This window comes from Dermacentor silvarum, chromosome 2 (genome assembly GCF_013339745.2).
Source record: "Dermacentor silvarum isolate Dsil-2018 chromosome 2, BIME_Dsil_1.4, whole genome shotgun sequence".
In the NCBI taxonomy this organism is placed as follows: domain Eukaryota; kingdom Metazoa; phylum Arthropoda; class Arachnida; order Ixodida; family Ixodidae; genus Dermacentor; species Dermacentor silvarum.
Genome location: NC_051155.1, coordinates 128,228,908 through 128,253,587, shown reverse-complemented (window position 1 = coordinate 128,253,587; position 24,680 = coordinate 128,228,908). Strand labels below are relative to the sequence as shown.

Genomic DNA, 24,680 nt, shown 5'->3' with positions numbered 1-24,680 from the left:
GTGAGAAGCAGTCAGGGATCTTTGAATGCTATCGCGTTCCGCTCTTAAAAGCGAAGCTTAAACGTCGTCCCATTTTTTTTCATAACTGCTGATAAAGGCACAAACATCTGCCAGATATAATATAATAATATAAGGATGTCCAGCATTGGATTTGGTTGGAATTTTATCTTGTGAGCCATGCTAGAGTAATAGAGTCTTGTGAATACGGTCCCAGGGCCCACATTCGCAAAAAAAGAAAGAGTAATTACGCCAGAACTGTTGTAAAAGATGGCGCCATCCAGTCGTTATGATGGGCATTAAGTTACCGATGACGATCCTCTAATGGGAAACGTCACTTCCGAACTATATACATAGTCAATTCGGCCACGTGGCTCGTTTTCAAAAACAAACAACAAATTTTTATGCTCGAACTTTCCTAATAAAACATTTCAGCCAATCCTGCTGAACATATTATTAGCGGAAGGCGACTGCCTGCAGCAAACAGCTTCAAAGAACGGAAAGCTTTGTGAATTTGACCCCATGTCTTCAATACTGGCCTAAGTTGTATATAAGAGGAGGCAATACACCAATGCATGCCATCGGCGTTTCCGCAGAAGCAGCGTCTCACTAAAGCATCAGGCGGATCAACAAAAGAAAACGTGTCGCAGACTTAGTTCGAACCACACCGCACGAGCTTTGACGGCCCCGAACGTTCGAAGTCTGTCGTTCTAGGTACTAACCTAGTTAACCAACAAGGAGACCTTTTCGTGGCACACTGACGCCACGAGATATGGTACTCATAAAAAAAAAACGAAACGTCGCACTGCACGTTCCAGAACTTCCATTTATGCTCGAATTCTGTCGCGAGCACGTATGCGGATCAAATGCGCCATCATATGTCTTGTGCTATCAGCTTATATTACCCCAGCGCATTGTGAACTTGTACGAGCCAACATATATATATATGCAGTTTATAGAGCAGGTGAGATAGGCCTCTTAGCGCATGCCTGCTGCGTATATAGCCTATGAAAGATCGAAGGCCCGGCTAGCGTACAATAATTGCGTTACGCCTAACCCGATTCATACTCGTATATGAAGGAGGCAGTTGATATTGATCTGCGGATTAATGCGTGAATGCCAGCTTTGCATGCTCATTTTTCATCATTACTGCGACCTCCGCCTTAATATAATTGATTCGCGCCTTGAGGGCACTGTCAGCGAAATAACAGGGTGGTATATAAAATTTCGACACCTGCCCGTGCGAACGTTGAGCTAATGGTAGGCCACACAAGCAAGTTGCGATATTGCTCTATATCGCGTTATATTGCCGTACTGCTGCATACGCCCTATGGCACTTCGCATACCTCGACAATTCATGGAAGCGATCGAAGCGAGAGGCGTCTTGCCTATGACGTGCGATATTTTCGCTGTGCTTTATGCGCATGTCTGAATAGACCTTGATTGAGGAGCCGGACCGTGTGAACGCTATCAAAGAGGTCGCATAATTCGCCTTTCGCACCTCGGGACGCGTGAATAGGAGGGCGTGTCGATCAAACCAGGTCATCGATGGCCCGGCTGAATCACGGTACAGGACTTCACGGAGAGCGGCTGCATCATTCTGCAAGCCAGGACAAACCTGCGTGTGGCACTGACGCGCTGGGATAATGAATGCCTGGAAGGAACGTTGTAAGAGTTGGACAAGAACGCAATCAAAGCCCCTGCTATGTAGGAAAAAAATGTCAATGTCGCGGTTAGCCTACTTGAGTACGTGAGTTCTACACGTTAATCAGAAGAATATGTAGAACATGCGGGTGAGGGAAGTGCACTGAACTTGGAAAGGCGAGCTTCCTGTTGCTACATAGAACCACGCATTTCCTCTAGTGCGGTGAAATTTATTGCTATATAATAACAGCTGTCTGACACTCTGCACTGCATAGTCTTCGAACATGTACCTTGCTCGTCGCAGTTAGCACTCTCGCAACGCTCGAGCTATATTAGCACCGCCAAATTTTGCCGGAATTGTGCCAGATGGAAACGGCCACTTTAGGCACGTTTAAGCCTACACTTCAACATTATGGTGTGATTGCTCGTTGCTGGGCATGTGACTGAGCCTTGCTGCTGTGATTTTCGGTGAAGACGACGGTTCAATAGAAAACACGTAGACAAGACATACGCTCATTTAGTATAGTTTCACTCCGATAACGTGAATCCCGCTCGCACACTCGACCACCGGGTAAGCGAAAGTGCCATAGTTATATCGTTTCTAGAGATAATTGTGGCACTCAGCAAAGTTTGAAAATGCTCTAGGAGCTATTACTACCCCAATGATGGGGCTTAGCCTACAGCTCACATACTTCAAGCACGTGCAAAATCCCTACATGCACGTTAAATTTATTTATACATAACCCGATTCGTATAGGGACGTTGAAAAAAAACTATGTTAAACACTACCAGGAAGAGTGAGAGACATACAATAGACAGAGAGAAAGAGGGAGGGGGGGGGGGGGGGCTCGGTAATGAATCCTGGACAGGTTTGCCTTGTCGAATGCCACGTAGAATAAATTAAAGAATCAAACTTAAAGTGGGCGAACTTTGTCCAAGAGCTAAAATCCCCCTTAAAGTGACAACAGCGGCGAGCAAGATCATCCATGGCCGTCGAATGTAGCCAAACGCCTCGCCTGAAGTCAGACCAGTTTTTATACTTTCTACACAGCACATTCAAGAGAAATTGCCAGTGCGCGCTTATGGATTCGAGGTTAGCCAACGTTATTGGGCTGGTCCGTGTCATCTGATAGAAGTATCGAATACCCGCAGAAAGAATCGTGACTTCGTGCTTAGCATCGCAGTCACAACCACTAGCGCCCCCCCCCCCCCCCCCCCCCCCCCCCGTCGCCACACACACACACGTTGAGCTTTCATCTTACTGCAGTCGCAATAGTTTGGTATCGAAACCACGACTACGGTTACCCCGGACTGGGCTACATTCGACCAACATTTTCGCTAGATATTAGGAGTGCCCACTGTACGGTACGAGATAGCACAACGAAAGTTCGCTCAGCGTGTCTTAAGGGAATTTGGCCCATTGCAGCATTGGCTGTCAAACAGCCGCCAGCCGTGGCTGACATCACAACTACTTGTCAGCTTCTTCGTGAACTCCTGTCCATCCGCTTACCCCCGACCTATGCTGACTCTCGTCTCAGCACTGACGCCGAGCTAAGCTTTCTCAATAGGGTGGTGATTGGCGAGGAACCGTCAGGCACGTCTCGTCCTGCCAGTCGGGTACCCATGTTCCTCCTTCGAATGCTGCATTCCGTGACATTATCAGGGAAAAAAATTAATGTATATGGCAAGCACTGTCACCTCGCAGGGCCTTGCCGGGTGTCGACAGCCGCAGCCGGGTGCCGGGTGCCGACATACGCAGAGGTGGCGCCCATGGATGCAACTATTGTGCCTCCTACACCGCGTGCGCCAGCTCAAAACGAATTGCTGCCTTCATACCGCGCCCTCTTCCTGCGCAATACTATCTGCCCTATCGTCCTCGACGACCTACTTGTTACTACCGTGGAATCCGCGGAAACACTGCGCGGGTTTGCCGCTGGGGCCAGAAAGATGAACGACACGGATACGATACTTTCGAATACGAGTTCAAGAATTTATATAGATGCCTCGGCCACTGAACTCATCGTTTACACGCCTGTGACTTTGACATTGTCTATAAGACTGCCAATAAGCGTTTAATACCTATGGTCCTTGAAGCTGATCCTTGCCACCTTCAAATACTGCATTCGTAAGCTCTCTATGTGACCTTTCAGACCTATCACGGCAAGTGGTTTCAGCATTGACGGCTGTCGGTTGGTTGCCTTGTAGCACTAGTCGTTGGTTCGCATCTGGCCAGTTTTCGGAACGCCCGTGATGCGTCTCTTATCCTCCGAACGCCCGACATAGTCGACAACATAAATACTTCTAGCTCAAAGATAGCGTTTTCTGCCGCTACGTGTACCATTCTGATGGCATTCATTAGAGTGTATGTAGTCTCCCTAGCAGTTATCGAGTTGCTCTTGTCCCACGCTCGCTGCGCACCAAATTTTGGAGCTTTGCAAGATGACCCAACGTCTAGCCATTTAGGCTTAAGGAAAACTTAAGACTGCATTCAAAGTCGTTTCTCCATGGACTGGCCTTTCCACAAGCGCAGTAACATTCGCCACGTGATGCGTGAGTTGCCAACGCCGCAACAGACCAACTACTGCTTCTGCTCGCCTGCTGCGGCCAGTTTCGTGTCCATCAGCGCATTTCGCTGCAGTAGGAATATATCTATACGGGCGTCCTCATGCTACTACTTATAGCTGCAATCGGTGGATTGTAACCGCCGTGGACCACCTCACGCCATACGCAGATACTGCCCTCTTGAGCACCGGATTAGGTGCAGAGGTGGGTGCTTTCTTCATCCAAGCTGTCTATTTGCGTCTTGTTGCCCCTTGCGGACTTTTGAGCGACCGAGGAAAGACTTTCATGTCACAAACACTTGTAGTTTGTGCCGCTTCGTGCCTCTGAAATGATTCGCAAGACATCGACCATTTACCATCCCCAGACCAATGGACTGACCGAATGTTTTCATTGTACTCTCTGTGACATTATTTATATGTACATCCAACTGTACCAGAGCAATTCGGACGCAATCCTACCATTTGTCTCCATTGCTTATACTACTTCTGTACAATGCGCAACCAGCTACTCCCCGTTTTTTTTTTTATTGCGATAGCAATTATAACGACACTTCAACCGGATTTCTGCCGTCGGCGTCGCCTTCGCCGTCGCCGTGAGGTTCCGTATAGATTCCAAGGGCGATAAAATCGTCGCCGCGCGCCGTATGCGCGAGCGAAAGCGCGCGGGGGACGCGCGCTATCACAGAGGGCGAACGCACGGCAGAAAGCAAACGCGACCGTCCCGCGAAAGGCCGTTGGAGTATGGGAGGGAGGGAGGTGGGGCGGCGCTGTGCTCCGGCGCCTAATAAAGCCCTTTTAGCGCCAAAGGCGTATCTTACCACTCAATCTCCCACGCGAAAGCAAGAAACGGGAAGAGGGAGGGGGGGGGGGGGGGGGGCAGCTTCTCCTCTGCCAACAACTTCTCTGCCCGGCGGTCGCCCGCACCATCTCTTATCTCCACACGGCTCTGTCCTTTGTATGGGCTGTGCATTTGCCGCTCAGTTTCCGTTGAAGCGATAGACCGCGCGAACTTGCGCTTGCTGCCAGCGTTTTGACAGTCGTTGGCTGCGGTCATTCAGTGTGATCTATTCATGTTTTCTTGAGCGCGCTGACACCACGATTGTTAATTCAGTTAGTAAGCCAATGGGTCCAAGTTTATGCAGCCGATAAAACTACTATCCCTACTCCGAATAGCGCTCTACTAATTTGCTATCGCAATCGATGCTTCGCCTTTCGGGCGAAACTGCGACATTTTCTTTTTCACCAACGACCACCACCCCACCTCTGCCCTCGACGTTACTTTCTCTTTGGCCCTGCTAACTCCTCGTCATCCACTTGCGAGCAGTTCATCTCCCGTATATCCCGCTGCCGACAGCACGCTCGCCTAAAAACCGACGCCAGCCAGCATGAGCGTAGGAGGCGCTATGACGCTGCTCACCACGCCGCTTCGTTCCATCCTGGCAATGAAGTGTTGCTATGGGCTCCTCTTCGCGTTCCTAAGCTGACAAGGTACAGCCTCTCTATCTTGACCCTGTTGACGTCCCTTCCGATCGCCGTTGTCGCGACACTGAGCTCTCGAATATTCCCCGCCTTAAGCCCTTTCACTGGCGCCAAGCGACAGCCTAACTCGTGGCCAGACTGGCAGCTTGCGTCCGCAGGGAAACGTAGGCTGAGCACTTAGTGCACTTTATCTCCTCATCAGCACATGCTCATCATCGTCCCTTCTCACCGGTTTCTTCGCTTGGTGCCGCTCGCGCTTAGGGAATAAACATCACTGGTTACCGGTTGACGAACGGTCTTGCAGTATCTACATTTTTTCTTTCTTCTTTGTGTGTAACCTCACACCATTACCAGATATTTCCAATTACAAAGACGCCAACTCCTCCGAATTTTTGCAACGTTCACAATGTTGGGCTTGTTGCACACTTCTGCGAATGTTGCGTCAAGTTCTACGAAAAATAGATTTTGTTCTCGACAATCTTTTAGAGGTGTTTCCGAGTGGGGCGGTACAATATAGCAAATAGTGCATACAAGGAAGACATACCCGCGTGCTGGCCTGATGTGGAAGCGCAAGGCGCCATGTACAAGAGCGATACTTGCTTCGAGAAGTTTATTCAGAGAAGTACCTGAAGCAGGTGAAATTGGCCACAGCAAGGTCGCTGGAATATTCACTGCGATTCACTAGAAAACACTGTGCTGCTCTTTAGTCATTGCTTTTCTAGCTTGCAGCTACATTACGCGCTGTGAAAACAGTAAATAATCGTAAATAAAGTGCGCATGTACCCTATAAAAAGTGTGTGCTCTGTGCATACTTTAAATTTTTTTTATTCTTTAAATTTTTGAGTTCACAGGGGACAACGCTTTTGGCTTCTATGTGATTTTTTTTTGCGCCACACTATGGTGTGAACAAAATAATAAACGCTGAATTAAGCGATATCTTATTACAACGTTTCCATTATTTTTGTAACATGTGCAGTTTTAAACAACAGCTTCTGTTTCGTCTTAGCCGATTCGACATCAGCTGCCGGGTCAACAGCAAGTATCAGCAGAAATTAAGCATGGCATGAATAAAACTGAATGAAGAGGTCTCCAGCAAAACTACTGGCTCGTTGATGCTGTCTCCAGACAATTCTAACACGCCTGGACTCTACCCAATTTTCTGACTGAAAAATATGAAACCATGGCCACATTACCGTCCCTGGCGTAAAAGTTCATTCGCAATTCGTGAAGTGCACCTGCCTGAGCGACCGTTTACAGTCCTCCAGTGCATTATCCTGCGTGCGCGCATGTTCAGTCCTTTAGGTCTTTTTTTTTCTCTCCATTTTCCATTTCACTTCCCCCCAGTTTCGGGTAGCAAACCGGACACACGTCTGATTAACATCCTCACCTTTCCTATCATTGTTGTCTCTTACTGTTGCGCAGTGGGTGGGCCTGCAAGCGAGGAGAGCAAGGGAGAGAGGAAAATACAGGGAGGCTATAGTCAGGGCATAAACTGGCTGGCTACCCTATGCTTGAGGAACTGGAGATAGAAAGTACACGAGCAAAAAAAGAAACGAAAACAGGACAGAACATAAAATAAACTTAACAAGAGTTATATTTAGCGCACCAGACTTCCCAATGTATGTCGCTCAGTCTACTGGCCCCCAATAAGCGTAACGACATGCTCAACGCCTTTTTCGCCGAGGACGCTGGAATCCTGGAACCAGTATCCCAGGATTCTCGCTTTTGACAAATAGCGATGGCCCAGTTTGTATAATTGGGCTAAAAGATTCTTTCTAGGTACCGTGCAGCGAGGACATTCACAAAGATGCGCAATTGTCTTCTCGCAGCCACAGTTGTCGCATGTGGGGTTATCGACCGTTCTGACGCGAAATGAATACGCGTTTGTAAAGGCCACACAGAGCAATAGGTGGCACAGAAGCGTTTCTTCAGCTTACAACGTCTTCCGCCAGGAGCTTAGAGCTCCCTGGCGGAAGACGGAGCTGTAGATGCGAATCCAAACTATACAGAGGAGGAATGTTTGAAAATTTCGTCGACTATACGTTTGGGAAAGTTTAAGCCAGCGTGCTAATAAGTGAAGCCTTTTCGCTGCATTCGTTCTCGACAGTGTTATTGCTACATAACGAGAACCGTCAAGGGCAGATTGGCAGCCGCATCCCCACGTTACCAATGAGGCCGCAATGGCCCATTTTCTATGGATATGCGATGTTTTGCTCTTTGTCGATTGCATGGAGTGGAAATAGTCGTATGTCAGCGACTACTAATTCGTGAAGTGCGTGATGAAATGGCCCCGTAAGACACTGGAGTGATGCCTTGTAGTCAGAGAATATAAACCGTGCATGTGACGGTTCTGGAATTATGAGGTGCAGAGAAGCATGGAGGGCTACCTGTTCGGAAGCTGTCGATGACGCCAAATGTGATGTCTTGAATTTGATGGTCATGAATGCCGCGGGAATGACCACTGCACCGGCTGAACTTGGAGAGGAAACCGAACTACTTGTGCAAAAGTTAAGGCATCCACTGTGTTCCTTGTACAATGATAGTGGATTGCCTGCCGCAGGGCTAAAGATGGCAATTCGGTTTTCTTTTTGATGCCCGGAATAGAAGGAGGGCTGGAAGTACAATAAGGCACCGCAGAAGTAAAGATGATTTTCCCGGTAGGCGTTAGGTTCGTCGCTAAAGTAGCATATTGGGAGAAATAATAACGCTGTATGCTAAATGTGGCCTAGCCGCAATAAGGAAGGATATGTGATATGATGGAGCAGGGCGAAGAGTCGGATGTGTAGAGTTGAGAAAACCCCGACAATACATTGCGCAAACCTGGACAAAATCAAGACAGTACACCATGAAATCGGGACGCGTTCGGGGAAAGTGCATGGAGCACCAACATACGTCCACTTGTTTTTATTGACATCAAAATATTCACCGTGTTGTGGCCACAAAAACACATGTTGATTTATTTTCCATCATCGACATAAATCGTTGAGTAAATCTCAAGCGGCTGCTCAGTCAACATGTGCATTGTCTCCATTAAGATATTCTGAAAGTTGGCTGAAAAACAAGAGCTGCGATCCTGTATAAATGCATATTTATCAATGATTCTCGAAGCCGCATAAGTGGGTCCGCAGATGCCGAGCGTAAATAATGCTTGGACGAAAGGAGATAAGAAGTCTCAAAGTAACCCAAACAAATGTTGGTTTTGTTTCTTGCATGGCATCAGCGTATGTAACAATGGAGGACTTGACAACCATCCCCATCGATCGCTCTTGCACTGTGGATTACGGTACACACAACACACAAAGTAATGCATGTCCCGGTGCAATCGTCGGATGAATTTATGGCAAACTACCGACGTTTCGTAAGCAAGTGCCTGGAATGATAATGAAACTGCATTTGAGATAAGGTCAAACTTTCAGTTTAAGTGCTATTCTGAAGCATACGCATATCCGTCATGTGTCCTTGTGGCAGGCGCCGCATGACACTTTATACACTTAAAATAAACGTGGTACCTTCGAAGTCCTTGCAATTTTGAGGGAAAAGAAATGAATTACTGTTTACAGCACAAGTGATACGAGAGTCTTGGTACATAGGCAAAGGGAACCAGTAGTGCTCTCTGACAAGGCTAAACTTGCAGGCTAAATATGCAGTGGAATGGCAAAATGAGTAAAAGCACATCGATTAAATCACTGAAAACATTAGAGACAAGGTGGAAAACAGGGACAATCTAGTTTTCTGGCACAACCAACGTAAATTCGGGACATTTAGGGACAGCAGCGTTGCTGAAAAATTAGGTGCAAGCAGATCCGTAGATTCATGTCGGGCATTTTTCGAAACCGGGACATGTGTCTTGGGAATCCCAACTCTACAGTGATGTGCATACTGCCGCATTTTTACGCTCAATAGAACGTTCGAGGCATTATTCGCGTGTTTTAAGGTTCATTAGTAGCCAACTCGGGTAGTTTTTGGCGAAATAAGAGTGAGTAGCAGATCTAGCTTTCACATTAGCAGCTCGCACACCATCGCGGTTTGTTAGACCAGCAGCGGACCGGTGAACCTTGCCCATAATTACAAAAACTGTTCCCAGGCTAGAACATTTTCTAAGAGTGAGTACCTGCTCTTGGTATACCGTACTGCCCCTGGAATACTCAACAGCTGCTGACAGCCACCCCACCTGCGGCTTTGACGGCGAACCGACCACCAGGTGGCCAATCGGCCTAGTTGGTTGACATGATCACCAGTGTGGAACCGAGAGATGCTACAAACGATGCGCACACTAGGGCGAAGGTACAACAATGACGGAAGATGTGGCCCGTCTTTCATTATACCTTTCCTTAATTGAGCGCAAAAATGTACGGCTTCTTGCATCCGGCATTGATGGTCCAAATGCTACGTGTCTGAAAAGAGTCAGCCAAAAAGACCCACAAAGATCAGCCCGGAGAGGACCGTTTACCTGTTTTCCGGAGCACTGCTACATTCCGCACACACTTTCGCCACCGAATGTGCAACATTTTCTGGCTGCCCCCACAACCACTGCTGCAGGTGATGTAGCAAGTGAGGATACGTGGGAGCGTAAGCGACGCGCTAACGAACCACAGCGCAGGGTAAACGCGGTCTCGATGGCTCACTCTCCATGACCCGCTTCGAGCCTAATTGCCGGGCGTCTCAATTTCGGCCGATAGAAAGCTCTTAATGGGCCATCAGTCAGAGGCCCCACCGGACCGCCCCACTTCCTTCCCAACCCTCCTCCGCGCCTTCCAGCAGCGCTAAGAAGGTCGAATAAACTACACACAAGAGAGTCATAGATTGGGCGATATTGTAGCCGGCGAATAAGCATGCACCGGGGAATTCGGGGAAGGGTACCCAGAGAAAAGCGCGCGGACACGCATCGTGTAAGGCACTATTGTAAATCTTTCCGAAACAGCATGCACTAACCACCGATCGTCTAATCGACGTTACGGGCTATTAGAACGGCTCTTACAAGACCGACTTTCCTGCTCTAACACAGCGTCAGCTGGGTAGCGAAGATCGATTCTGGAAGGCCGAGCAGTTGGCACTTGGCGGTTCTGGCAATTAGCAAAGCGCTCAATTACATCGAAAGTGGCGAGAAAGCAGCTAAACGTTTGCAGTATTATTAAATTTACTGTTACACATGGAGAAAAATATAAGTTATATGATTATTCTAGATGCTGACCCTACTTGACTGAACCACTCTACTCGGCACCCCCCTCCCCCCTTTTACGAAATCAAAATAAGTGAATAAAAATAAACAAATAAAGATACGCGGAAACAACGTGCATGTTGTAATCTATGTGAAGCGAATCTTTCCTTAAGTTGGTAATTAAATGCTATATTCAGCTAAATGGGATGCGTACATACTTGTACCTATTAAGCGTCGCTGTAAAGTTGAACATACACAGCGACGAAAACAGCCCGAACGAAACGCTTTGTCTGTGCTGTTTTCGTCCCTGTGTATGTTTCAACTATGCAGCGCTGCTTCATAGGTACAAGCATGATATTTCAACTAGCCCCAACGCTAGCCTTAATTGATGCGCACAACGGTCTTTATTGTAATTCTATGCAACGTGTAATCTCATACAGGATTTATGAGCCGCACAGGTCAAACTTTTATTGCAATACAATGTTTACGCTTAAGCTATACACTGTTCACAAGTTAGGACAAAATCCAAGCACCAGTTTAGGTGCGTGTACACTGTGAGACGGCGGCGATGTTTGCTCGTTTTCGACGGAAGAACGGTGTGGAGAGTTGTAGCAAAGAGAAACACGAAATATATGTAATACACGCCTATGTCCCATTAAAGATACGTAAGCACATTTAAGGCTTCAATACCTCCTCTGTCACAATGGCACATACCCATTATGGCGGGACTGGCCGGGAACGAGCTCATCATATATATATATATATATATATATATATATATATATATGGTCTCTACACTCTCGGCGATAAATGACGGGTTTGGAAACCCAGACGCCGTCGTGGACTTTCCGAAAAACTGCTAAGACGGTACTTTGGGCCGTACAGAGTGATTCGACGCCTGAGCGACGTGACCTACGAGGTCGTTCCTGACAGTGACAGTAGCTCCAGTCTCCGCAAGAGCTTACCCAGAGTTGTGCATGTAGTGCGGATGAAGCCGTATCTGTCGAACTAAGTTTCGTTTGTTTTTTTTTCTGTTTTTTTTTTTGTGGTTTTGTTTTGCACGTGTTACTCTGTGCCATTTGTACATCGCCCTCATACGTTTAAGTTGAGATGAGTGAGGATCAATGGCGAATAGCTCAACATCCTGGGGGTTTGCATGTGACATTGTCCTGTTCAGTAACGCTGCGAATGAATTGCAACAAATAACTGAGAATCCTAAGCGAGAAAGTGCAAGAGTAGGGATGCAGATAATTATGCACAAGACACAGGCAACGTTCAATAGCCTGGAAAGGGAACAAGAATCCATCATGACCAGCCAGCCTCTAGAGTCTGTACAGGAGTACGTTTATCTTGATGAATTACTCCAAGGGGACCTTGATCATGATAAGGAAACTTACGGAAGAAAAAGAAGGGCCAGTTTAACCCGAAGGGCAAAGCGCTGACTGCTTAGTTGACTGCTTGCGTTGACTGCAAGGTTTAGCGTTCCGCTTGAAATTCTCGGACGTCGTTCTAACTACACGCGGGTCCGACTAACGCGGACACGATATATGTGGGTTTGCCAACATTACTGGCGCTCCTAAAAGCTTTACCACGCTGTCCTATAAGAACAACGCACAGGCGCCTCTACGCTGCCCATAAAGAGCCGCGCCAGTAAAATGACATCACTTCGAGGTTTGTGCTCCGATATTGTTTCAAACTTTTAGTATTTATTAACCTGAAAAGACTTAAGATAAAAAACATGCGCTGTGAATGTTACGTTTTATTACATTTGTTTGTGGGCTATCATGCTCAACATTCTGAGGAATAACTTATTCGAAAATGTAAGGCGTGCTATGAGCAACCTTATTGATGGAATAGTACTGTAGCAATATATAACCGCACATACTATACACGCTCTCCCAACTATCACGCACCAAGATTTCAAAATATGCAAATGCGACGTAGCTGGACAGAACCAAGACAATTTTGTTTGCCATCGTTTGGAGACATATTATTTTTTTGCATTCCGCCTATTACATTATTAATCTCAATTAGTTAATCAAGTTCTCAAATATTATACTTACATGAAAACTGTCAATAACAAAATTGTAGAACATGAAAAACTCCCGATACAGCTTTCTGTTGCTGAATACGCGTTACATAAAGGTGTTTTTCCGAGCAGGAAAGAAGCCCTCAATGCCTACCTCACCTAAACATGTGAAAATACAGTTAACCAAACTTCAACCAGCTAAATCGTATCATCAGTGAATTGGCTTAGACTACTATCGGGCGGACTCATGTGATTGCTACAACATTGACACTATATAGAAAGCGAAGCGTGGCTATACGCGAATGCAAAGTATGCATTGACCTTAAGTTTAGAGCTTTACATCAATGCAAAGCGTTTTCTTTTTGTGCGTGTGAGAAAGAGAATCAAGTCAAATATGTTTAACTGGTAAATAGAATGTCGCGTCAGCGTCAGAGATTACAAGACTTCTGTAAATAAAGCACAAATTAACAAAGGAAATGAATACCTTGGCCGTATATGTCTAGAGCTAAACGCCTCGTCACTGTTCACTAGGCACAGTGAGTACCGGAGCATTCCCCGGTGCAGAACAAACTATGGTTTGCAAATGCTAAAAGTCACACTTCCGCACACACTTAACGAATTTCTTAATGAATTTTAATCTGAGCGATTGAGCCTTCTTTCACGAAGTGACGTGTTTAATATGTTATCTTGATAGTATTATTGGAAATGCATTGTTCTGCATGAGATAATACCAGCAAATTGTTCAATAGTATAGTTTGTATTTCTTGTAGCTTGCCTTCAATGGAGAAGGTTTACGTTGCGATACATTTATTCTTTGTTCCTCATTTGAATAATTGGCCCGTGTTGCTTGTTGGTGTATTTCTGTACTGTGCCACTTTTGTGTGTATTATAACATGTAATAAACTTTATAAAAGCATCCATTACAATTTCAATGCTGACACTTTGCCACCTTGTTTTCGCTGGGATGTGGGGCCAGTCATGCTGAGTTTCAAATAGCAGTTTTTTTTTCGCCTTCCACGCCGCAATTTTTTTTTGAATGTGATTTGTGTCAGAGCAATGTAATATGATCGCGGTGAAAACAAATTGAAACTCAAACCTAGGCTCTGACCCAGCTCCTATATTTTTCGTTATGAACGCCTGCATAAGACAGATGTTCTCTCCTTGAGCAATCACAAAATCATTTTATTGACACTGCACGTTTAATTCATAGAGTAACTTACACTGAATCTGACTTCTGGGATAATTCAAAACTCCTCAAAGGTATTGCTTGGGTAATCCAGCCGTCACGCAGCATCCTTTTTTCTCTTATTGTGAGGTAATGAGAATTAATGTTCAGACATTTACTAATCTAGGTCCCGATTCTGTTTTTTCAGAACGTATTTGTTTTCCCCGCGCAGAATAATGGGGAAATGAGAGTTTGGATTGTGGAAGCAAACTTTCCTCTAAAGGCCCGCACGGGAGTCATTACCGTGTGCGCGCTCCGAGTGCAACGACAATCTTCACTATTTGCGCAAGCGTGCGAAGAGCTCGTTTTTTCTCGTGGCATCTCCGGGTCACGTTGCAGCTCCCAGGCTTCCAATCGTCAGCAGGATGGGAAGTCAGCGACTGTAACAAAACAGAGACACCGAGGTTTCCGTCCCGCGAGCATTACGCCTGCGAGACGAACGCTATACTTTTGCCCTGCGGGCTTCACGACAACGCGAGACCAAGCGTGTCTACGGAGCGAGAGATGGTGCACATAAGGAAGCAATAAGGCGCTCCCAAATTGCTGCGCGCCGGAGTGGTTTTCCTCAATCATACCACAGGTTATATACGCCACCCAGGCGCCGTGTTTCGAGGTTTAATGGCATATATATATATATATATATATGAACGAGAAGTAAGGGAACCGAGGGGCCCGAATAATGTTAATCATATTGTAAGAAGCCAACGAAAAATGACACGAAGAACAACATAGGGGAAATTACTTGCACTTACTAATTGAATTAAAGAAATGGTAAATGAATGGAAATGAAAATGGATGAAAAAACAACTGTCCGCAGGTGGGGAACGATCCCACGTCTTCGCATTCTGCGTGCGATGCTCTTACCATTGAGCTACCGCGGAGCCGTTTTCCCATCCACAGTCTGGGGTATTATATTTATGCCTTACAACTATAACTAATCCTGGGAGTGTGAACCAGCGCCACCACTCAGAAACACACACACACACACACACACACACACACACACACACACACACACACACACACACACACACACACACATATATATATATATATATATATATATATATATATATATACGCGGTGTGACATTGAAGCACATCCTCCTCATATATTTTACCCTCACAGCGTTGTTTTCTTCATAATACAGCCTCTTTTATGAATTGTCAGAAGTGCAGAATTACCAGCACCCTTATGGCCTAAACACACATGGTTGTGAGTAAGCATTCGCGCTTGCTGCATGCCTATTCTTACCGTTTATTACATCATCCGCAAGTAAGACGAAGGTGAGGGCGGAGGGGCATAGTGAGACGCTGTGAACTTCCATAAAACAAACAAATAAAGCAAGCAGCTGCAATATGCGTCCGGCTTGATTGCTTCAAAACAGTATACTAATGAACAAGTAGAATAACCTTCAGCCTTCTCCTGACATCCACTTCTTCTCATACTCCAAGTTCTCAGGCAGCGTTCAGCAGTGGTCTCCATATATTACATACCACGCACGCTGCCAAAGACAGCCAGCCAAACGGAAGTATACGATGCCAACATCTGAACAGACATACGAGCGGGGAATCGTCTCGGACAACGCAGGAGGGCGAGATTACGAGCCGATAAACACTTCTTACAAACGCCTGTCATGCGCGCTTCGCTGAGGACGCCGGCGAAGCTGGGACATTGCTTGTATCAATACGAGATTAGTAGATTGTATAATAGGGTCATTGAATATTGCATGCAGCTGAGAGTCCAATTTTATGCTATCAACGGTGGGTTTATAAGGATAAAACATGTCGTTTCCACCAAAACGTTGCGCAGGAAGCACGTGTTCGATGGTTTTTATTAGATCTGCTGAATGTTATCCCCCACGAAAGATGCTTCGTGAATTAGACAAATTGCCTGGGGCCAAGCCATTGTTGATAACGGCATGTGGACAAAATTTACTTCCACTCTGGGTTGTGAATGCCGGCCATATTGTATGTACTTTGAACTTTAAGCACATATTTCGCAGTTGGCAGCAGCTTGGGGGTTCTGTATATTTGGAACTACGGGAAGAGGTTGCCAGAAAACTTGAGCCTTCAGGGATGAACACCATTCGCCCTTCTTATGCTAAGGCCACAGCAGGGTGTAATTAAAACTCCGGCCTCCGTGTATTTGTGAAGTGTGCCAGGGATCCCGGCAAATGTTTAGCCATCAGATCAGAACACCAATATGCATACAACTTTTACATCTGGAGGATTGACAAGTTGTAGGTGGCCTAAATAACATTGGCTATTATTTCAACGATGCCTGTCAGTTACTGCGTTTCTGTCATGGTCAACGCCGGTGCAGCTCCGCCAACATGCTCACTGCACACAAATGAAACAATATTCTCAGGGCCATGTATCGCCGATCGCTATGTGTTTGTTTGATCCGGAAACTTCTGCGAGCGGAAGGATAATAGAGTACCACTGGGGGCCCTGCATTATTGCCTGACACATATTATGGTGACGACACTGCCCCCGTGTGAGCCTATGAAAAGGGTACACTGCAGACGTTTACACTTTGGCAGGTGTGACATGCTGAACAAAATGAAGATGGAATTCCCTAATGTCTCTTCAACACACAATGATGTAAAAATTCTTCGCGAACCGCTACAGCTGGGCGCTATGCGTATACAATGATGCAAAAATGTTTTGTTCAAGACAGTGTTCTTAATTCGTACTGTCGCTGTAATTGTAGTGTATATAATGTCGTTTCTGATGACACTACCGCTTTGAGAGTATTTTGTAATGTCGTTGTGTTGTGTTGTAATATCGTAGTGCTTGCATAAACTGTTCTTCGGCACAAGCTATGTGCCTAAGTCCCCAAACTGTATGTATAGCCGCACTACATGCTCATAAGGCAGGAAGTAGCCGGCGCAGTATAAGTACATGAACATGTCTTTGTGCCGTCGGCGTCGCCGTCGCCGTGAGGTTCCGTATAGATAAAATCTTCACCGCGCGCCGTATGCCCGAGCGCAAGCGTGCTGGGACGCACGCTATCACGGAGAGCGAACGCACTCAATCCCCCACGCGCAAGCAACGAAGCGGGAAGCCAGCGCCGGAGGGAGCGGGGGGGGGGGGGGGGGGGGGGCGCTTCTACTGTGACAAAAACCGCGCTCGTCGCTCGGCCGCACGGTCTCTTATCTCTCCCGCGCGCAAGCAAGGAAGCGGGAAGCCAGCGCCGGAGGAAGCGCGGGGGGGGGGGGGGGGGGGGCGCACTTCTGCCAACAACCGCGCTCGTCGCTCGCCGCACCGTCTCTTATCTCCACACGGCTCTGACCTTTATGAGCCGTGCATTCGCGGCTCAGTTCCTGTTGAAGCGATAGACCGCACGTACATGTACCTTCGCCCGCAGCGGCGTATGCTTGCTGCCAGCGTTTTGACAGTCGTTGTCTGCAGTCATTCAGTTTATCATGCCAATCAAAAAAGAAAGTTGCTCCGTTGTCTATTATGATTGTCCACTACGATTTCGCATGGCAGAAAGAACGTAATGTCAGAAGTACGAAGTAAACTTGGGAGAGCAAAAAGCACATGACATGGAACCTCGAAGAACTTACTGACTGTCTAATTATTAACAGCGAAGCTGTTTAAGCCAGCCGTAATTTGTGCATGTGCCACGGAAGAACTTACTGACTGGCTAATTATTAACAGCGAAGCTGTTTAAGCCAGCCGTAATTTGTGCATGTGCCACGGAATTATCATCATCAGCACTGGCTCGAGCATCGTCGTCTTCTTCTGCAGTTTAAGCCAGCCGTAATTTGTGCGTGTGGCACGAGACTGCCGCGCCGTTGCCATGGCAACCAGGCGACGTCACACAGACACGGCTCCGCCAAAGTCCTGCCAGCTGCGCACTGCTGCGCATGCGACGTGACGTCGTCCTGGCGCGTCTGCGATCACCGCCCGCGGGAAATAAATAAATAAATAAATAAATAACATCAAAATGAGCGTTCTTGGCAAGGCAGGACTCGAACTCGGGTACAGACCGAAGGCGAGCATCATAACCGCTGCGCTATATACACCCAGGCTTGCAGAACGTGCATTTATGGGGCCCATATAGTTGCATTGTACTGACGATTGCAACACAACTTTCTTTGGGAGAGAAAAAGAGAAAATGAGAGAGAGATAGAGAGAGAAAGAGGAAGAAGGAGAGAGAGAGAGAAAGAGAGACAGAGCAAAATAGGAAAAACGAGAGAAAGAAAGAAAGAAAGAGAGATAGCATAGCTACAACCAAGAGACGCAATCAATCGACCAGCTTCGCTGTGTCTTGAGCTTTGCGCGGCCAAGTGCAAGCTTTCGCCTATTTTTTTTTTCTTTATAATTTATGATCGTGTGAAACTGTTAAGCGCTGTATGTAATTCCAATGTCAAATCAATGAATCCCACGCATGCGAAGAAAGTTTCAGTGTTGGCAGGCTGGCACGGAAACAGCATCGCGTTTGTTAGTATTCAAAACACCGCTTTATGAGCGCTCTATGCAGCGAAGGTAAATTCTCAGTTGAATTATAGCGCCGTTGTCAAAACTAAATGATGTGACAGCATTTGATCCATCTTCTTCCGCGTTACAGCGGCGCAGAATTTGTGCCACTCATTACCGTCCAGCCATAATGGACCTCCAGTGGCCTAACGACACTGAAAAAAAAAAACGTTTCCTTGATCACTTCTGGTATTTCTTGTCTTATTCTTGGTAGGCTATGTGCCCTTTGCATGAGGAAAGATTCTATTCCTCATGTATGTTTTAGTAATTTATTATTCCGGTCTTCGCCATGTCATCGGGTGCGGCGACTCGTCGCTCTATCCACGATTTTTATTTTGTCATAGCACATCAGCTTGCGTAGCCGTATTTCTCCAAACTAATTTTCCGTGGAACTTGATCTCCTCGCGCTGGATATTTCGCATTCTAGCCCAGCTTACATGTGCACACGCTTGACAACATTATTTGCTTTATTGCACCACTGGTGAATTTCTGTGCATATTTCTCGAGGTTTCTATCACCGTTATTCTTGTCCAGAGGCGTGTGATGTCATCATCTCTGTCTCTGTGTGTACGTGCATGTGTGTGCGTTTCCGTTTACTTCCTTTTAATGCTCCTGCCGCGTTGTTTTCTGTAACAAACAAGGAACCTATGGAGCTACAAAAAAATCCCAACTCTTACTCTTTGAAACTTCCAAGTATTTTTCTGCATCAGCGCCAGAAATGCACGGAAGTGTAGAAAACTGTAAGCATTCGCTAATACACTCAGGCACTTGTGACCGCTCGCTTCCGGGGACACGAGTGGTGGTTCTCACGAAACTGATTACGTAAGAGATCTTCCTCAATTACAAGCGTTTTGATGCCCGCCGCTTCAAAGACCGATGATATCGAGACGATCGCATCTTCTTCGTTCCTCCTTCTGCATTTACTTACCACCCGCACGTCGCGGCCATGCGACTGACGAGGACCGAAGAGAATAAACTCGTTGTTGAAGCATTAGTGTGTTCTCAGCCATTGCCCAAGCGAGGCATATTCGAAGCAGTGTGGTAAGCTAGGCTTGTTGATACTTCCAGGGCACTACACCCACCGTTTCTCGTCTTCATGTGCCCCCATCTTTTCGTGCGCTGTGTTTACGGGCCTTCGCAAAAAGTGAGCAAGTAAAATCGGCGGACATCAGCGATTCCTCCGACTTTCAACCCACTTTTCTGCGACGACAGCAGGCTCCCACAGCGACCGTGTCTGCCTTCTTGGCAAAAACAACTTATTGCAAAATGCGCATGTGGCCCCATATGTACTCTTCTGTATTGCTTAGTGTGGTGGTAAAAATGCAGCGCAAAGACGCCACCAGTCTCAGCAACCGCGTCACGCACAAAATCGAGCACAAATTGAAGGAGCTTCCCGATAGCGCATTGGTTAGCGCGCCCGGCCTTTCAACTGCCCATTGGCGCAGGGGCATGAGTTCAATAGCCAGTTGCGGTGGCTGAGAAAAGTTTTGTTCTTCTTGGCCATAAAGCGTGCGTAAAGTTGACTATAAGGATGTGCCTTAACGACAACACAAAAATAAGGAAGACCATGGCATAAAGCGAAATTCAAATGGACTGCTAGAACGAAGGGCGCAACACAGTTTCTAACTCCCCCTAAAGCACTCCCGAGCTCCAAGGCGAGCGAGCGGTTTTTGACTCGCCTTCCCCACTACATTCCACAGCATCTCTCTACATTCCTCGTCGTGTATTTCTCTTTATATATAGAGGACACGCGGATACTACGTCAGTATACCAAACGTCACATTGGCGTTCCCTTCTAATTTAAGAACACTATCACCTTCTGCTGATTAGGACTCAGTCATTCTCGGCTACACGCGGTTGCATCCGCACGAGCAGTGTCAAACACGCTACGCGTGGTGAAATACGCGTAGCGTAAGTGAGACGAGGAGGAAGGGCGTGCACGTGACTGCATGGCAAATGCGTCCTAGAAGACGGATCGAAATAGACATCCCTCGTAGATATTCCAGTGGCAGCTTTTACTTTGATTACGTCACTTGCTTAGCACTCGTGACGTAGCTCTCTCGTAATGAGCCGAGGTAGAGCATTGATTGGATTTTCTTTTGTGTGTGTGTGTATTCACAAATGCAGGACTGCTTTAGACACCGTCCCTATACGAATAACTGCTGTCACGTTGTCTTCTTTTGCACGATACGGGAGGTATGCCGAAAAGGACCTGTTAGAACCCGTCTCATGTGTTCTTGGATCAAAGTCCGCAGTTTTATGCCGGTGAGCTTTTTTTTTTGTTAATATATAATGTTTAAGAGATGTCACATTTACATGGCGCAGGCTGCTTGTTTTCACATAGAAATACGTCTAATATAGGTCACATCATTTCAAAGCTCAAATAAAAGACACTCACACCTAATGTCAGCCCTTATAAATAACTAACACACTTAAGGTCGTAACAAAAAAGTGAAACACATCGAGCCTTCAATTCGTTCCTTAGTTTCAATGTAGACAGTTTGAAGAAGAAAAAAGCGTCATAAACACTGAAACGCTTAGTCCAGTCGCCTCATTATAGAAATTTAGGGCACGGAAGAAAAGGCTTAATGAGTTCACAGAGGCAAGTGGAATCGTGCACAGAACAGAATAAAGTCAGCCCAAATAAAACAGTGAACGTATAAAGGTGATAAACATTCTACCCATTATTTGCGCCGAAAACATTTCTTTGTTCCGAAAATTTCCGGAAGGACATTAGCACTCGCTTTTGTAATGAATATGTTGGCTACGGACATAGGATCATTTGGAAGCTAAAGGGCCTGCGGTCAACTGTCAGTAAAACCCGAATTGAAGATCATATATCAGCGCCGTGTGCAGGGCCGTCCAGTAGATAATAGACAGTTTTAGTTTAACGTTAGCGTAATAGCGGGGTTAAGGGAAATAGCGTTGCCGTTCCGCAAACGAACTTTGCAGAAAGAGAGTTTTAGTATAGCGTGACAGCGTAGCTTACGTGCGGGACGCTATTCTATTACGCTTTGAATTTCGCATACATAGGGCACCAAAGGCTATGTGTGTGTGCGTCCGGGAAGTGCGAGAGGCCGTGCAATGGAAGCCGGGAGCGCGTTGTATTTTTACTGGCCATGTCCGCCGATCTGCAGCGAAACAGACAAGCAGTACAAGCCATCCACCATAGCCTCCGAAATATTCCCATCTCAGAGGCCATATGCCGTCGTCGCGCCTATCTCCCAACTTTATCAACAGGTGGCGCTCGCATCTCGGAGAAAATTTCTCTTGTTAGGCTTAGGAGCGTTCGAAACGAGAAGCAATGTCGAAAATTCCTCAAGATTAGCCATAACACTCTCTCGGCGGAGCGGCATGAGACTAAGCAAAAGCCGTTTACGCAGTCATTTGCTACGATCGAAGTGAATTCTACAAAAACAGCGCCAAATTCAGTTCGAAGCGGGTGACCAGGACCGCCGCCATGTTTTACGGAAACTACGTAAACCACGCTAACACGGTAACGTTAACTCTGAGAAATAGCGGGCGCACGTTAAACGGTCGTTTAGCGTTCGGCGCATGCGCATTTCGATCCCGCTATTCCGGTACGCCCGCTATTCCGGTAACCACGCTAAACGAAAACTGTATAATGTTATACATCCTCATTCACGTTGCCACAAGTTCACTGCGGCAAATATGGTGGAGAAAGTGTTTTCTGAATGCGCTACCGAGCCACAAACGGTGAAATAGCGTCTCAAAGAATCTGCTTGTATCCAATCTGTGCTCCTACATTGTGTGATCAATATCTATGAGCGTCTAACATTTAACTAACACAAGGTCATAGATATCGGCTTTATCCTACGAGGCCTAATTAGCTTGCCTTATTTTTCGGGGTACTGAAGGGAGGTTTTGCACTAATTAGTCAGATTTGTTCTCTGCAGTGATATAGCGATAATTCAGCCATAGACTCAGATAGACACATGAAGCAGGTTTAACAACAGTACCAAGAAAAACGGCGTTAGTGTCTTACAATGTCCAAACGTTAACTTCCCTGTTGTGCGTGAAGCTTTAGGCACATTTACTAATTCCATTAAGGTTTGGCGTGTACTGCAGGCTCACCCAGGATACGGGAAGCGTTAATCGCTTCATCTCCCATATTTCGTTAATTTCTCGAGTAACTTCCATCAGCTCCCTTCCCCACGCATACGCCTCGTCTTTCCGTTCGTGAGTGCTGTGTCGCATCTGAGTTCAGTAACATGTATATTTTCTTTTTCAACTTTTAAACCGGAGTTTTAAACCGGAGTTTCGTTGTCGTGGTAAGTGAGGCGAGAGAGTTTAGCCAGCCGAAAACACTTCACGGGCTGTCGACAGCGTCACTGATGAAAAAAAAACAACACAAAAAAACTTAAGAAAATCAATAGACGTGAAACAAAACAGAAAACTTGAGCGACGAGGATGACTGAGAATACTTAGCACTTGCGTGGTCAGATTCGTTTTGACCCGCATCAACAACACTCCATATAGTCAATTGGGCAATTAGGATGAACTGTCTGGTAGCGTAAGTGCAAGAAAGTGGACTGCACAAGCAAACCACACGCGTATATATACGTCTGGAAATGCAAACGTACTTTTCGTAAGCGGATCAGACGGGAAGGCGAAAAAAAAAAGTGCCACATTTAATGGAGCCGAGACGTACAATGTGTGAACTATCGCTTTCTATATCTTAGAATGGGAGAACGGGAAGCTCAGAATAGATTTAGTTTAGCAGAAGCCCTGTTACTGATCAAATAATCAGAAACGCATTCTTATCTTTCTTTTAATTCAAAAGTATGAATACACTTATGAAAATAATACAGCAAAACTTTAAGAAATACCTTTACTATTAGAAACGGAGCCTAGGTGTCGAGGCAAACGCGCTTGCGCGGAAGTTCACTTAGGAAAGGTGTATTTGTGGCAGGATGTATAAAGTTTTCACTCCAGCTTGGCCGATTGTAGAATAAGTTACCCTTAATCACTAATCTTATAGTAGAAGTGATCATAATGCTAATTAAACATTACCTTCATACCTACACCAGTATATAGTCTTCAGCAGCCCCAAAACAGGGTTATACGCACCATTGAAGACAAAGGTTGCTTCACACACAATGAACTTCTATAACCCACAATGCGAGTGTAGACGTCATCACTATTCAATGCTATTAGCCAATAACTACACGCCTAATCTTTTTAAAGCGAAGCTTTATATGGCTAGGCGAAATCGCCTGTCCACTGCAAGCTCTCACCATCAGCATTGGCTCGAGCGTCGCCGTCTTCTTCCGCAGCTGGCTCGTCCTCCAGCCACTTCTCCCGCGTTCGGCGTCGTCGCCTGCATCCACCGCTGGCTGCGTTGCCGCGAATCATTCCAGCGTCCAATTTCACTTCCCTTCTGTCGTCGTAATAGGGAGGCCGCGTTTACGGGGACATGAGCCATTGCTTAAGGAGGTATGAGCCATTCATTGTCATCCCCCGTAACGGTCATTTATAATTTTGGAGCAATTTAATATCGAAGAGTCGCAAGCTGCAATGGTGGGCGAATGCTGCTAACCACGCCGCCGAGCAAACTCCAGACATCGAACGTGACGTCGTTCTCACCGTCGCAGCCGAACATGTGTGTAACCTCATAATTGAGAAATACTTAAATGAACCCTCGGCATCAACCCAGTGATAAACACCAAGGCCGCAGGTTTCAGCGTCGCTGGTTAACCATCTTCACTTTGTGGAAGGGCAGACAATCTCTTTTTTTTTAGGTGCGAAGCATCTCATGCGCCCGTGCTGTCGGCGTCTCCTGTCGTCGTCACGGTAAGCAAGCGGCTCGTGCTCGCGATTGGCACGAGAGCGTGCCGAGCGTCCCGCGTTCGTCGTCGCCTTCCACAGCTGGCTGCGTTGCCGCTCATTACAGCGTAGAATTTCAATTATCTTGTGTCATCGTAATGGGGAGGCTGCGTTTACGGGGCTATATGAGCCATTGCTTAAGGCAGTATGAGCCCATGAGTGGTGCATCACTGCATGCTTCGCACCTTCCCAGGTTTCACGTTAGTGGAGCTGCATTTCGCTCAATGGGTCATTTGACACTTACGCATAA

General features: G+C 46.5%; 1 protein-coding gene and 1 non-coding gene across 2 annotated transcripts in view; both read right to left on the bottom strand.

Annotated features, from left to right (window-relative positions):
• The window catches only part of LOC119441750 (calcitonin gene-related peptide type 1 receptor-like), a 152,705-nt gene that overhangs the window by 97,272 nt on the left and 30,753 nt on the right, over positions 1-24,680 (bottom strand). The window lies entirely within an intron of this gene.
• Trnal-cag (transfer RNA leucine (anticodon CAG)) lies at positions 14,903-14,974 on the bottom strand. Its single transcript has one exon. It is a non-coding gene; the product is annotated as a tRNA-Leu (tRNA).